This window comes from Diceros bicornis, chromosome 12 (genome assembly GCF_020826845.1).
Source record: "Diceros bicornis minor isolate mBicDic1 chromosome 12, mDicBic1.mat.cur, whole genome shotgun sequence".
In the NCBI taxonomy this organism is placed as follows: domain Eukaryota; kingdom Metazoa; phylum Chordata; class Mammalia; order Perissodactyla; family Rhinocerotidae; genus Diceros; species Diceros bicornis.
This window is the reverse complement of record NC_080751.1, coordinates 7,176,808-7,191,932: the sequence shown is the minus strand read 5'-3', so window position 1 is coordinate 7,191,932 and position 15,125 is coordinate 7,176,808. Positions and strand designations below refer to the sequence as shown.

The 15,125-nt window shown below is 35.4% G+C and overlaps 1 non-coding gene across 1 annotated transcript; it reads right to left on the bottom strand.

Moving 5' to 3' along the window:
- Nucleotides 1-214: 214 nt before the first annotated feature.
- On the bottom strand, nucleotides 215-351 carry LOC131412311 (small nucleolar RNA SNORA70). Its single transcript, XR_009221754.1, has one exon. It is a non-coding gene; the product is annotated as a small nucleolar RNA SNORA70 (small nucleolar RNA).
- Nucleotides 352-15,125: the final 14,774 nt, after the last annotated feature.

The following is a 15,125-nucleotide window of genomic DNA, read 5'->3' as shown; positions in this document are numbered from 1 at the left end:
AGATGTGGATCTTCTAGCAGTCAGGTAACTTGATCTTGCCTAGGGCCTCAATCACATGCTCCTTGTTCTGCAGCTTGGTGCAGATGGCCATGATGACTTGGCCAAGGTTCACCCTGGCCACTGTGCCCTGGGGCTTTCTGAAGACACCGCACATACTTGTCTGGAGCCTCCACTGGGGACAGTATGAGATCAGACATGAGTGTCCACTGGAAAGGGCTGTCTCCACGTCCCTTGGAGCAACCCATGTGCGCAACAGCCCACATACACTATTGAGGAAGCTGCTGTTTACAGCCATTGCACATTGGCCAACCCCCATGAGGAAAACAACATGGTTGGCTTAATTGTGTGCAGTTTTTTTTACTTTTTTAGTGTTTGTCCTAGAGTTTGCAGTATACATTTACGGTTAATCCAAGTCCACTTTCAAATAACACTATACATATCACTGGCAGTGTAGTACCTTATAATAACAAAATAATCCTAATTCCTTCCTCACATCCTTTGTCTCATTGATGTCATTCATTTTTCTTATACATAAGCATATATATATATTATACATAATCAGATACATTGTTGGTATTATATTTAACAAACTATTATCTATTTGATCAATTAATAAGAAAAATAAAAGTTTTAATTTTAACTTTATCTATTCATTCTTTAATGCTATTTCTTTCTTTATGTTGATCTGAGTTTCTAAACTATATTATTTTCCTTCTCTCTGAAGAATTTCTTTTAAAACTTCTTGCAAGGCAAGTCTACTGGCAACAAATTCCCTCACTTTTTGTTTATCTGAGAAAGTCTTTAGTTCTCCTTCACTTTTGAAGGATAATTTCACAAGGCACAGTGTTCTAGTTCGGTGGCTTTTTTCTTCCAATACTTTATTTTACTCCACTCTTGTCTTGCTCGTGGTTTCTGAGGAAAATTTGGATACAATTCTTATATTTGTTCCTTTGTAGATAAGGTGTTTATTTTTCCCCTCTGGAGTCTTTTGGGATTTTTTCTTTGTCTTTCATTTTCTTTGGTTTGAAAATGTTATGCCCAGATGTAGTTTTGTTGGCATTTATCCTGCTTGGTGTTCTACGAGATTCCTGGATCTGTGGTTTTGTATTCGATATTAATTTGGGGAATTTCTCATACATTATCATTTTGCGTATTTGTTCTGTTCTTTTCTCTCTTTCGTCTCTTTCTGGTAGTCCCATTATGCGTGTATCATCACACATTTTGTGCTTGTCCCACAGTCCTTGGGTAGTCTTTCTGTTATTCTCAGTCTTTATTCTCTTTGCTTTTTGGTTTTTGAGGTTCTAGCAATATATCCTCCTGCTCAAAGATTCTTTCCTCAGCCATGTCCTGTGTACTGAAAAGTCCATCAAAGGCATTCTCCTAGTTGTTTTAAATTCTTGGTCTGATAATTCCAACATCCCTGCTGTGTCTGGTTCTGATGCTTGCTCTGTCTCTTCAAATTGTTTTTTTTTTTTTTCACCTTTTGGTATGACTTGTAATATTTTTCTTGATAGTGGGACATGATGTACTCGGTAAAGGAACTGCTGTAAATAGGCCTGTAGTAATGTGGTGGTGAGGTGTGGTGGGAAGGGAAGTGTTCTATAATCCTATGACTAGGTCTCAGTCTTTCAGTAAGTGTGTGCCTCTGGACTGTGAACTTCGCAATTGTGTCTCAGTCTTTTTGTCCCCGGTTGGGTGAGACAGGATGGCTAGAGTGGGCTGGAGTTGGATATTTCCCTTCTACCAGGTAGTTAGGCTGTGATAAGACCCCAGCAGGTTAGTCTCTGGTTAATTAGTTTCCCCTGAGGGCAGGCCTTGTTAAGAAGAAGAGAGTGCTCTCTTGTGTTTCAAAATGGTTCTTTTCCTCCTCCCCATGCTGAAGCCCAAGGGGATTTTCCTCAGATCTTTACTATGAGAGCCTGGTTGAGCTTTGGAGGTAAATCTCACAAAATTGTGGGGGTCCCCCTATGACTGGGATCCCCTGGAGGTTTTAACTCTCAGAGTCCACACTAAACCTCCAGCATTTCGTCAATTACAGTTCAGGTTTTCTTACCCTGGCACCGGTTCCTGCAGAGGTTTCTGTCTGTGAGTCTCTGTTCTGGTAAGCCACAACTCCCTGCAGTAGCCTGTCTGTGTCTCTCCAGTCTTGAGGGCAGCGTTTTACCTTGTGTCCTCCCCTCTGTTAAGCGTCCAAGAAGAGTTGCTGATATTTCAATCTCTTCAGCTTCTTACTCCTTGTTAGTACAGAGTGGTGACTTCTCAGCTCCATATATGCAGAACTGGAAACTGGATCCCATTCTTTTTTTTATATAATAAACTTTTTATTTGAAAATAGTTTGACATTTATAGAAAAGGTACAAAGATATTATAGAGTGTTCCCGTGTATTTCACAACCAATTTCTCCTATATTAACATTTCATATTAATATAGTATAGTTGTCATGATATCCATGCATTATTATTAAACCAAGTCCATATTTTATTCAGATTTCCTCAGTTTTTACTTAATGCTCTCTGTTGGCTGGAGAGTTCATCCAACTTCCGTGTTCCTGATAATCTTGACAATTTTGAGAAGTACTGGTCATGTTATTTTGTAAAATGTTCCTTATTTGGAGTTTCTCATGATTATATGGGGGTAACGTATTCATGGGGGTAAAAGCACAGAGGTAACATGCCATTCTCACCATTTCATATCACAGATATATATTCTCAAGATGACTCATCACTATTAATATTAACCTTGATTGCCTGGTTAAGAACATATTTGTCAGGTTTCTCCCTGTAAATTTATTGGGATTTCCTCCCCTTTCTATACTATCTTCTTTGGAAGAAAGTCACCTCGCACAGCCCACATATAAGGGATAGGGAATTACGTTCCTCCTCTTTGAGAGTGGATTATCTACTTAAATTATTTTGAATATTTCTCCACAAGAGTTTTGTCTATCTTTTCCCATTTATTTATTCAATCATGTGCTTATATCAGTACTCATGGATATTCACTTTATATTTTGTGTTATAATCCAATAATAATTTATTTATTTTGCTACTCATATTATTCCAACTTTGTGCATTGGGAGCTCTTTCAGGTGACTCCTGTGTGTCCATTAATATATCTCATATCCCCATTTCTGTGTGTGCATGTGTAGATGTGTTACCAGCACCAGTTGGATCAGTGCAGTGGGGTCCCAGGTTCTTGGTCCACAGACAGAAAAGAATTTGAGAGCGGACACACAGCAGAAGATTTATCAGAGAATGATTTATTAGCAAAGCAAAAGTACACCCCCAAGGGGATGGGCAGGCAGGCTTGAGGGAGCAACTGCACCAAAGTTGTGGTGGTCAGTGGGTAAAGAAGGTAGGGTCACGGGGTGGGTGAGGGTCTTGGAATGTGTGCCAGTCGGGGCATTGTCTCCACCTTCATGTCTGGAGGGGGAGATATTTTCCTTACATAGGCATCTCCAGAACTGTCATGGTCGTGATCCCCCACAAGGTGGGTCAAACCTTAATGCAAATGAGGGTATAATGAGGCTTGGGGCTACACTTGGTCGGGGTTGGCGGGGGTGGGGGGGGGGGGAGTACTGCATGTCTGAAGAGGCGCTGCCCAGTAATTAGGACACTGCACCTGGTGGAGTGACCTTGCTCCCAGCTCATATCTAGCTTCCTGCCTATCTCAGGTGTGTGTGTGCGTGTGTGTGTGTTCAGCAATTTCTTACTTTCTGGCATTATAAGGCTTATATATTTCCTGCCCTTGTCCTAGAATCAGGGATTTATCCAAGAAACTCTAGTTCCTTTGAATGGAGAATGGTATTAGAAACTAAGATCTTGGCATTAGGTGTGCTCTCATTTTGTTTTCCTTTCTTTTTTCTTCCTTTCTTCCTCCCTTCCTTTTCTTTCTTGAATCTCAGACTTCCATTCTGGGATCATTTTCTTCATTTTGAAGTACATTTTTCAGAAGTTCCTTGGATTTGTTGGTGCTAGATTTTAACATTCTTAGCCTTTCTTTATTTTTAAATGATTTTATTTTTTCATTAATCTTGAAAAATTAATTATAAAAATACAGATTTTATTTGTTTCATTGCACAATAATTTTTATGTATAACATTTTCCTCATCTTTTTTTTATAATTATGTACTTAACTGAATACCATATTAAGTAATCTTATAGCTTACATTGTTTTGTAGTGTATCTGAAATATTTGATTTTACGAGAATTTAAGGGAAAGATGTTTTTTCACTGCTCTAACTCATGTTATGAAAGAAATAATTTCTCAATAATACTGAGACTAAATTCAAGTTACCTACAAAGGAATAAACTCAGAAGAGCATTATATTTCTTCTCCTTCATAATTTAATGTCATAGACATTCATAATAATGACTATGATAATTTGAGAGAAAAGATATTGACTTATAAATTCCCTACCCAACCGTAAAGCCAGTTCAATGAGTCATGATCTGTGTTCTCTCCATCCCCTCTTCTCATCCCCTATTTACTCAAACATTCCAACTGCAGTGTACTATATCTTTGTAAAAATGTTTTAAAGACTTTTGAAAAGACAAATCTCTGTATTTATTGGGCACACTTTGATATACAGCTATGATTTAAATTGACTGTTTTTAATTAGTGTTTTAAATTAGAAATGATAAGTTTAGAGATTTATAGATTATGTCATTCTGCTGATGGGGCAAAAAAAATAGGTAGAATTAGGGTGATTATAGAGGCAGGAAATTAGTTCAGGTAAAAAATGAATCCTTGAAAAGGGAAACTTATTATTGTGCCATATTTTAAATTTATGTTCAAGAAAAAATCATTTAAACTTATACAAGTACAGATACTATAAGTGAGATGATAAAGAAAGACAAAGCAGAGAATAAGTCTAAGTTTGACTGAATGTGTTAGATATGATGCCATTTAGTGAAACAATAGAGACGGAGTATATATTGGAACAACATTATTTGCATCTTTTTAGGAATATAGATTGCAATGTGTCTCTATTCAACAGGTACACAAAGACATTAATCTGCCCCTTGTGAGACATGTGAACAAAAGATAGATTTAAGAGTAATCAATATAGTGTTGGTCCTTCATGAGCTTGCCCAGGAATAGTAGGTAAGACTCTTCCTCTTTATCAGAAAGGATAACTTGATATGCTGCCCAGTTAGACTAATTTTTGATATGTGTTTATCTTTGATTATCTGATATATTTCTCTATCTATATATCAACTATCATTTTATCTATCTATATGTTCTTCCTACGTAGAACTTATGGATAGAAGCAGTCATCCAAGTAAAATCTAAATTGAAGATGGCAGACCTATTTTTTCTTGAACAATGTCAAGCTGTTTGTCAATAATCTGTTGTTATATGACGTGGGAGACTTTCCAATTTAGAAAACTATTGGAGGAGATTATTAAAATTCTCAATACAAATAAGTTGTAAACAGATTTTTCTCTTTGAAAACAAAACCTTATCACACTGTCAGTGTATGTAGATTTAAAAAGGAATCTGAATTTCTTTGGAATATGTACATGCCTGATGTTTGAGACTACCCCTCTCAAATCTTGAAATGGATCATCCTCAGAAGACTTGGTCCAGATTAGTCTGGCAAGCAAGTCTCTTGTTCAGTAATCCTCTTTTCTCCACTGACATCTATAATATTCTTTTTTTTTAATTTATGAAAAGAATCATCTATCTTAAATGTTTGCTAATATTATACATGGTTAAGTCTTTGCCTTTTAAATTAGGAGTGATAACTTTAGATTTATATATAGAAATAGACAGAATAGGAGAAAACGATTATTTATCATTAAATAATAAAGATGGGGCTGGAATTGCTTTTGTTTTTTTTTTTTTTTTTTTTTGTGAGGAGATCAGCCCTGAGCTAACATCCGCCAATCCTCCTCTTTTTTTGCTGAGGAAGACGGCCCTGGGCTAACATCGGTGCCTATCTTCCTCCACTTTATATGGGACGCCGCCACAGCATGGCTTACGAAGCAGTGTGTCGGTGCGCGCCCGGGATCCGGGCCAGCGAACCCCGGGCCGCTGCAGCGGAGCGCGCGCACTTAACCGCTTGCGCCACCGGGCCGGCCCCTGCTTTTGTTTTTAATTTAATAACCCAAAGGCCTATTTATGAGGAAACAGACTATAGAGTTACTCCTGGTGATAAATATGATCTCATAATCATACAAATCAGAGTGAGAATGTTTTTAGGAGAAAATTAGATTTGTGTAGTATTATAAGATTAACATTGTCTATTAAGATAATCAGATATATATCTATCAAATCTTACTTCATAATTATCTGAAGATATACAGTCTGGAAAATAAGCTCATTTTAATAGGTAAGGGATAAATGTTGATGTTAGAGCTAAGAGAAATAATTTAACCGTACATAATATTATATGGTATCTGGGAACGTGACTGTGAAAATTCTTTCCTTGTTGTTTATATAGTGTTATGCAGTCATAAATTTGGAAAATGAAACCCTCCAAACAGTCCAATAGGTTGTTTCCTGTTTTGTTTTATTATTATTATTAGTTTGCTTGCTTTTTCTTTTCAGGAAACTGAAAGAGGTATAGATGTCATTTAACCTACTGGTTGTCAAAACTTTTAAATTGAAAAGATATAGCATTTTCCTTAGAAAAATTATGAAGGTCAAATGCTTTATAAGGCATACAAGTCAAGCTGCTCTATTTGAAGTTGCAATTGGGGATGAGATCCTTGTCCAGTTACCCACTCATTCTTCCTATGTTGTCCTCTGTATAACTAGAGCTTCATGGAACAGTGTTTGAAAACCATTAACGTATCACAATTTTCTTATTTACTATATAAAGAAAGTGAGATGCAGCATGAGTGATAAAACTGAAATGTATCTCAGTTTTATGTACAAATACCTTTGCTTATGCTGTTCCTAGAGGAAGAACACTTTCATCCTATCATTTCCATCAATATTCAATTATCTATGGACCTTCTGATAGTAATGACAGAAGATCTCGCTATTTCTCATATATAGTACAAAGAGCAGTACTACCAATCACAAAAGTGTTTTGGATCTGAGTATTTATACAGTCCCATCCTATCTACATACAAGCTGATTCAGGAAATGGTTGCTGGATCAGAAGTAACAATGAAATAATCACCATGCAAGTTTATCTTAAAGGGGTAAAGCCTAAAGTGGGATAGGTTTTTAAAGGACTATGTCCCTGCCCATTTAAAAAAAAACCTCAACCCTCTCTTTGTTTATCTGTTGTTTCCTCCAATTTTGATAGACATACCCTAAATACAATAATAAATGACCAGTTAGCCTCAGAGTAAGGGGATCGCAATAAGTCATAATAACTGGACCCGCTGAAGAGTATGTGCCCCATCGAAAGATGGTGGCAGCTATTTACCTCACCTGGTTGTTACCACGTTGGGATGGAGACCTAGTTTTTGCCAGCTCCTCAGATATTTTCAAAACATACCAGAAATTCAGATTTTAATAAGAAATCCAAAATTTTCAATAATAGCCTATACATGTATTTAACATTATACAGGCTAAGACTACAAAGGAGGAAAAATATATGTCAATGAGCCAAATATGGCCTGTGAAGCACTGCTTTGGAATTTCTTCCAATTATATTTATTTAATCATAAGCACTAAAATAATTAATCTATTTAACAAATAATAAACATACTATCTGACAGCAATTGTTATAATGGATTTACACATATTTTTTCATTAATTTTTTTCAAAAACTCTGTGATTTAATGTTTTCCTTATCCCCATTTTAAAGGGGGAGATATTGGGGGCACGGACGGGTTAAGATTTGTCCTGTTAGTATAAGAATAACTGTTATAAGAAACAAACCAAACATGTACAATGGCTCCAATATAATAGAAGTTAATGTCTCCTGTAAGTAAATTCCAAATAACTGTTCCAGTGAGGTGAGCAGCTCTTCTTCAAACAATGATTCAGGAACCCAAGCTTCTTCTCTTGTGGCTCATCTTCAAATCCTGATTTCCAAATTTGCCCATCATCATCAAACTGATGGACAAAGAAAGAGCACAGAGGAGCCTACGTAATAGGTTTCTATGATCCAGGCCAAGAACTGGTGTCAAGGAAGAAGAGAAAATGTATTAGATTAAAATATAGTCCTTCTCTTTCCCAGTCAGTTAGTATTGGAATCAGGAGATGAATCCAAATAAGTTAGATCCAGACCCTGCATTTTTATTGTATGCTAGTTACTAAGATAGTGTTATGTAGTGAACAACACAGGATTTTCAATCTTGTAGAAAAGGCAGACAGGAGGAAATTGCAGGCATGGTGAGTGTTGCAAAGGTATCTATCTATATCTGTCTATCTACCTATCTATCTATCTATCTATCTATCTATCTATCTATCTATCTATCTATGTATAGAGAGGGACAGAGATAGAGAAAGAGAGAATGATGGGTCCCAATCTTATCTCATGAATCAAGGATTCTGGTCATGAAACTGAAACATAAAGTAAGTTCTGGGGCAAAATATAGTTTCCTTTGTAAATAAAAGGGGAATATAATAGCCACAAGAAACATTTGTGGAAATGAAAGAGTAAATAAGAGACATTTAAATTTTAAAGCTAATAAAACTAGATTAGAAAGAACAAGGAGAGGGTACTAAGAATGAGGCTCTATAGACAACAAGATGATGTGGGGCTCATCTTATGTTATACAAAGAAAGTCAATTATCACCCTAAGGTCAATCAAAGCCATTAAACACTTCAAAAGAGAAATAAGGAAACCAGACTTGGGTACACAAACATTATTTCTGACAAATGAAAGCCTGGAAAATGGACTAAAAAATTGAAAGAATGGATGTGAAGCAGTATTTCAGGGGCTTCTGTGAGATGAGGGAGTAAGTAAAGTGAGAGACTGTGATGCTTTGGATTAGGGAATCATAGGGATGACAAGTGGAAGGGATCAAATGATGTTTAGAAAATAATAGTGGTGTGACTTAGAGCATGGTTGGATGTAAGCAGTAGGCCTGAGTCAAAACAGTAATCATCAGGTTTCTAGACTGAGTAAATGAATGAATCCTTTCACGTAATGCTGTCCACTCAGAAAAGAAGAGAGTGGAGAAGGATATTATGAATGCAGCTTTATATATTTTTAGTTTATAGTTATAAAATGGGAGTAATCAAAGTACCTCCCTAATGAGACTGTTCTTAATGTAGGAAGTATGCCTCTACAGTCAAAAAATTTAGTCACTCAAGAAATATCATTATTTTCTATGAATATGTTTTTTTTTTTTTTTAATCAACACATATCTCTAAGCACTTAAGTTCTTAACCTTCTACTGTTCACTCTCTACCCCTCCTTCTTGGATTGTGCCCAGCTTCATGATCTGGCATATCTCCTGGGCATTGGGGGACCTTCTTGTCGATAGCTCATAAAGATTACCCACAAGTGGACACCATTCTATCTCCTCCATAATTTCATTCCAGTGTCCTCTATTTCTTCCATGTCATGTTTGGGATTTACAGGGATACTTTGTGAGTTTGCCTAAGTTCTCAACACTCTAAAATCCATGATGTCATCCTCTAGGACTGTACAGATCTCTCCTCATGTCTCTACCCAGTCTGGGATAAACTCTCTTCTAGAGAGGAAACATGTATGTCGTACACTCCCACTTTCCGCAAGACACTTTATCAGGAACATTTCTTTAAGCCTTCCATTTTCTCAAAAACTTAAAATTTTGCCAAAAATGGTTTTTCAGGTGATAATAGTATTTATGCTGCCAATCTGCAATGAGCTATGGGGATAACTAGTTGTCTGAATGGAAGGGGAGAGAGGAAACATTTAATAAATGGAGTGGACATATAGAAAATACCCAATAATTCCTAGATATTATATTGTAATAATTATTTCACTCAATTTGAAAATGTAAATTAGTAAGTGGATACATTGGTTGAGAGCTCTGAAGAGAGGCCTGGGCTAGATACACAAATATACAAATTTTTAATGTATAGATCGCTCAAGGGACACTGTAAGTTGTTTAACCATCATTAATTCCACTATTCAAACTTGCTATAACAGCATCTATATAGTTCAGATACCCATTTTTCCTCAGAGACATGGCACTCAGTGGAATTTGACCCATCTCTACTTCCTGGAAAAGGTATTAATTAATCCAGACTTCTCAAGTAATCATGAAAATCTCATCCACTTTGCCCCAAATAGATATCAGAGCCCAGAATTAAGAAAATCAGCTAAGAGTGTTGCCTTGGAAAGAGTAATTGGTTCTGGAATATACGAGTGACATAATTGGCTCAGCTGTATTGATTAGAACAGGTTTTATTCCTTAGTTAGTAGAGATACCCTATCTTTTTCCCCTCTGCACGTGAACATGGTCGCATATTCTCACAATTGCTGTGTGTCATCTTTGTAACCATGAGGAAAGCCAGCCTGAAGACAAGAAATGAGAGAATAACAGAAACAGAGCTGCAGCCCTGGTCATAGACCTAGAGGTGTCAATATTCCATTTTAAGGCTTTTGGATCTGGGTTTCTCCTACAATTAGCCAAAAATATTTATCCTAAAATAGATAATAATTGACGTCATCAGTATATAAGGCATTGTATAGGAAGAATTTGAAGAATAAAACAACAAAATACAGAAAAATCTAGGGTGTTAGGTGAATAGAACTATTTACTTTTGATCCAACTCCGAGGATATATGACATTGAAAAGAAACATATGTACAATTGAAATTATAAAATTATAGGTGAGAAGTAAACCAAAATATTAATGTATGAAAATATATTAATTTTTCCCTAAACATTAGCTATCATAACAATGATCCTGGAATTTTGGTAGCATCTATGTTTATTATAGTGATAAGACCAAAGTGCTCTGATACAGAAAGCATAAATACTTTTTGGGTAACTGCACAGTGTATCGCTTCCAGTACTTGTGCTGTCGAATGTTACGACAGCAGTGTAATATTATTCTCAGAAAGGCAAAACAAAATAAAACATGACACTAATAGTGTTATGTTTAATTCATGGTAATTTGATGTTCTTATTTTTTACAGTCAGAATAAAATAGCTTGTGTAAGATAATACGTTTGATTCATTTTGTACTAAGTCTTCTTTATTATGAGGCCTATAAAAGCATCAAATAATTACAACAAACAATTTAGTTGGAACTTATTACTACAAATAACTTCTAAATTGAAATGTTAGCTTGAATAATTTCGGAAAAAAGCAACAGCAAAGGACGCCAAGTACTTTGAACACCCTATGGGGTGAGCTACCACTCTGTGATGCCTGCCTTAGAAAAGATCCCTTCAAGATGTCCTGTTAGGATTGGAAGGGTACAGATTCATTTCATTATTGTGGTATTCATTCTCCCTTTTGCCAATTGCTGGTGCAGTTGTCATTCTGTTGCCTGCTCCAAAGTGTGTAAGACATATTTTGCTAAAATATACTTACATACAACAATAACTTGAGTTTTTCTTTTAGCTGTTCTGGAAGCAGAAACTTTATATAAGTTCCCAGATACAGGTTTTTGCCTTGAGGGTTCTTAGAGGCGAGAGAGTTCATGAGACGTGAGAGGTTCACTAATGCAAATTCCAAATACTCAGGAAGATATACGGAAAACTCCCTTCCTAAAACACTGGGTATGCTCTGTAGTTATCGAAGGACAGTTGTTATGTAATCACAATCATATCTCAGTGATGCCTGGAAAAATATCTTGAAGTGGTGAAATTTCTTGTGCTGGAAACAACTTGCGTGAATAGAATAATGTACTAAATCAAATGGATGTTGGTAGAAACTGACTCCTGTTTGTCTTAGAATCACAGAAAGAGGCTAAAAATATGAAATTTTGTGGATTACTTATAATCTTTAAGCGTGTCTTCAAGTAAATTTAAAAACTTTGTTTTCCTATGCCACACTGATGAAATCTGCACATAGTCATTCTTGGCCAAATTAATAAATAATTAAGGTATATTTCCATAAAATTTGACTACATACCAACCTCTATATTCTGGACTTTGGTATTCAGTGAAATGTAGGGTGGAAGGAAAAGAACATAAGGAGACCGTTTGGCTATAATCAAGAAAAGAAAATATGACAAGTGTTGGTGAGGATGTAGAGAAAAGGGAACTCTTGTACACTGTTGGTGGCAATGTAAATTGATACAGCCATCATGGAAAGCAATGTGGAAGTTCCTCAAAAAATTAAAAATAGAACTACCATATGATCCAGCAATCCTTTTTCTGGGTATATATCCAAAGGAAATTAAATCAGTACTTTAAAGAGATATCTGCACTCTTGTGTTCATTGCAGCATTATTGACAGTAGCAAAGCTATGGAAACATCTACGGGATGAATGGATAAAGAAACTGACATATATTATTCAGCCTTAGCAAAGAGAGATTCTGTCATTTGCAACAACATGGCTGAACATGGAGGACATTAAGCTAAATGAAATAAGCCAGACACAGAAAGAAAAATAGCACATGATCTCACTTATATGTGGAATCTAAAAAAGTTGAATACATAGGGGTTACCAAGGGCAGGGAGGTGGGGGAATGGGGAGATGTAGATCAAAGAGTACAAAGATGCAGTTGTATAGGATGAGTAAATTCTAGGGATCTAATGGTCAGCATGGTGACTATAGTTAATAGTAATGTATCATATACCGGAAATTTGCTAAGGGAGTATATTTCTCGTGCTCTCACCACACACACACACACACACACACACACGCACACACACACACACACACACACAGAAAGGTACTATGTGAGGAGATGGATATGTTAATTAGCTTGACTGTAGTAATAATTTCACTATGTATATGTACATCAAAACATCAGGTATACCTTAAATATATAAAATTTTTATCAAAAAACAAGATAGATAAAAAGGAATGGCATGTATTAACACTAAACACAGCAATCCATAATCTAAACTGAGCTGGCTCTGGGTATTATTATTATTTTTAATGATTAATATGATATAGCTAATTCTAGCTTATACATTGTAAGACTATTATTATTAAAATTATTTTATTTTCTGTAACTTCCAATGACTTCTTTTTAACCTGGCATAGCAAATTGCTTCTGAAGGTCTTAAGACAAATAAACTAGACATTTGAAATTAAAGTGCTATCATTTATAATTACTTAGTCATGTATTGTGTTCTTTCAAAATCATTTTTTATAATACAGTTGAGGTGATGAGCCTCTAACACTATCCAGCATTGCTATCTTACCTTTGTCTTACTCTAATTAATATATCTGAGGTTGTAATAAACAGTTTTGTTTATTCAGATTATATTTCCAAATCTTATACACATTACTGGTTCTAGCCTCTATGATTGCGAGGCTACAAGCCTGCACTATTTTAGACATATGAGAGGAAAACAATCACTTTTCAATACTGACTCCCTGCCTTTGTTGTAACCATTAGACCTTGTGACACTTAAATCCTATATTTAGCCCAAAATGTAACTTAAAAAATAATTTACACCTGATTTACTTAAGAAAAATATTGAGAGAAACAAATGCAGTAGGAATTGGGCTCTTTCAAGTCTTTTACGCATATTATCTCATTTATTCTTCATAGCACCACTATGAAGTAGGGTACTATTATCTTCTTCATTTGTAAATAATGAAGTAAGCCACAGAGATAACTTCAAATAACACTATATATGTTGGAGTCAGGTTCCAAAATGTATGATCTTAACTGTTATTGCACATTGAGACTCATTGAAAAACTAAAAATGTGTGTGTATTTAGATAAAAATAATCACAAAAATATAAGGCCATGTTAAAAAAGTCCTTTTTTATTAAATTTTTTTTACTCCTCTTCAGTTTAAACCACATCTATAAATATTTAGCCCTCTAAATATTTTGTGGTGTAATGTTGTGCAAAACATACACAGATTAGAATATTTTATGTATGTTCCCTTTTATATAAGTTGAATCATGCCAAACATATTGATCTTTTGTCACATAAATATTACAAAGACCACAGAGATCTTTCTCATATTTTTAACTGACACACAGATTTCCATTGTGTAGATTCATTACAATTTATTGGTAGATATGGACTTAAACTTCTCAAAATTCTAAAATGCACCTTCTTCTGTAAAATATCTAGAAATGATTTTTATAGTTCAAGTAATATCATTTTTACACATACAGCTAATATCCCAAGGCAATAGGAGCAATCTTAGGATGTAGAAAAATAGAAGAAAGCTATAAATAAAGTTTCCTAAGGGATAAAAATGTTCTGAAAATACGACTGAAAAGAGTGGGTTGTAAAATCCAGGGAGATAGTGCCTTGGGTTTTAATGATTGCACAAGTATGGAGCACTGGGCCCATGCCTGCTGGGCTCAGTGAAACAAGACCATGCATAAAGCCTACAGCCTACAAGAAATAGAGAATTAGAAAACTTATGCCCAACAAGAAAAGGAGATGACATAGTGAATTGACTAAGTCATCCTTTACTCTTGGGGAAAGAATACCATAATAATATTTCTTAAGATTTTATAACCATAACCTGGTCCTTATAAACAATTGAGGCATGAATTTATACAACCCTATGTTCCATGACTCTCCAAGGCAAATATTTAGGTAACATTAACTCTGTTAATAGTTATGAAGCACTTAGAATAACTCCAAGTAAATAGTAAACACTGCTATTTATATATACATATGTATAAAAAACATATATATAACAGTTATTAGAATATATATATATATATATTTACATAATTAAGTAGTCTTGAGAGAAGGAAACATTTGTCCTTTCCAGAGAACATAACTTCCTGTCATCCAGACCCTTAAGAAATCCCAAAATTAATATCAGTTAACTAAAAACAAAATGAAAGGTGTAAAATAAAAAAGACAATAGGGGCTGGCCCCATAGCCTAGTGGTTAAGTTCGGCGCGCTCTGCTTTGGCAGCCCGGGTTCAATTCCCGGATGCGGACCTATACCACTCATCAGCGGCTATGCTGTGGCAGCGACCCGCACACAAAATAGAGGAAGATTAATGAGAAAATAAACATTAAATAATTCTGAATGAAATAATTCAAATGAAGGAAAATTATTCCGTAAGAAAAGATAAGCTGCAAAAAAGAATGGTAGAAAAATTTAAAG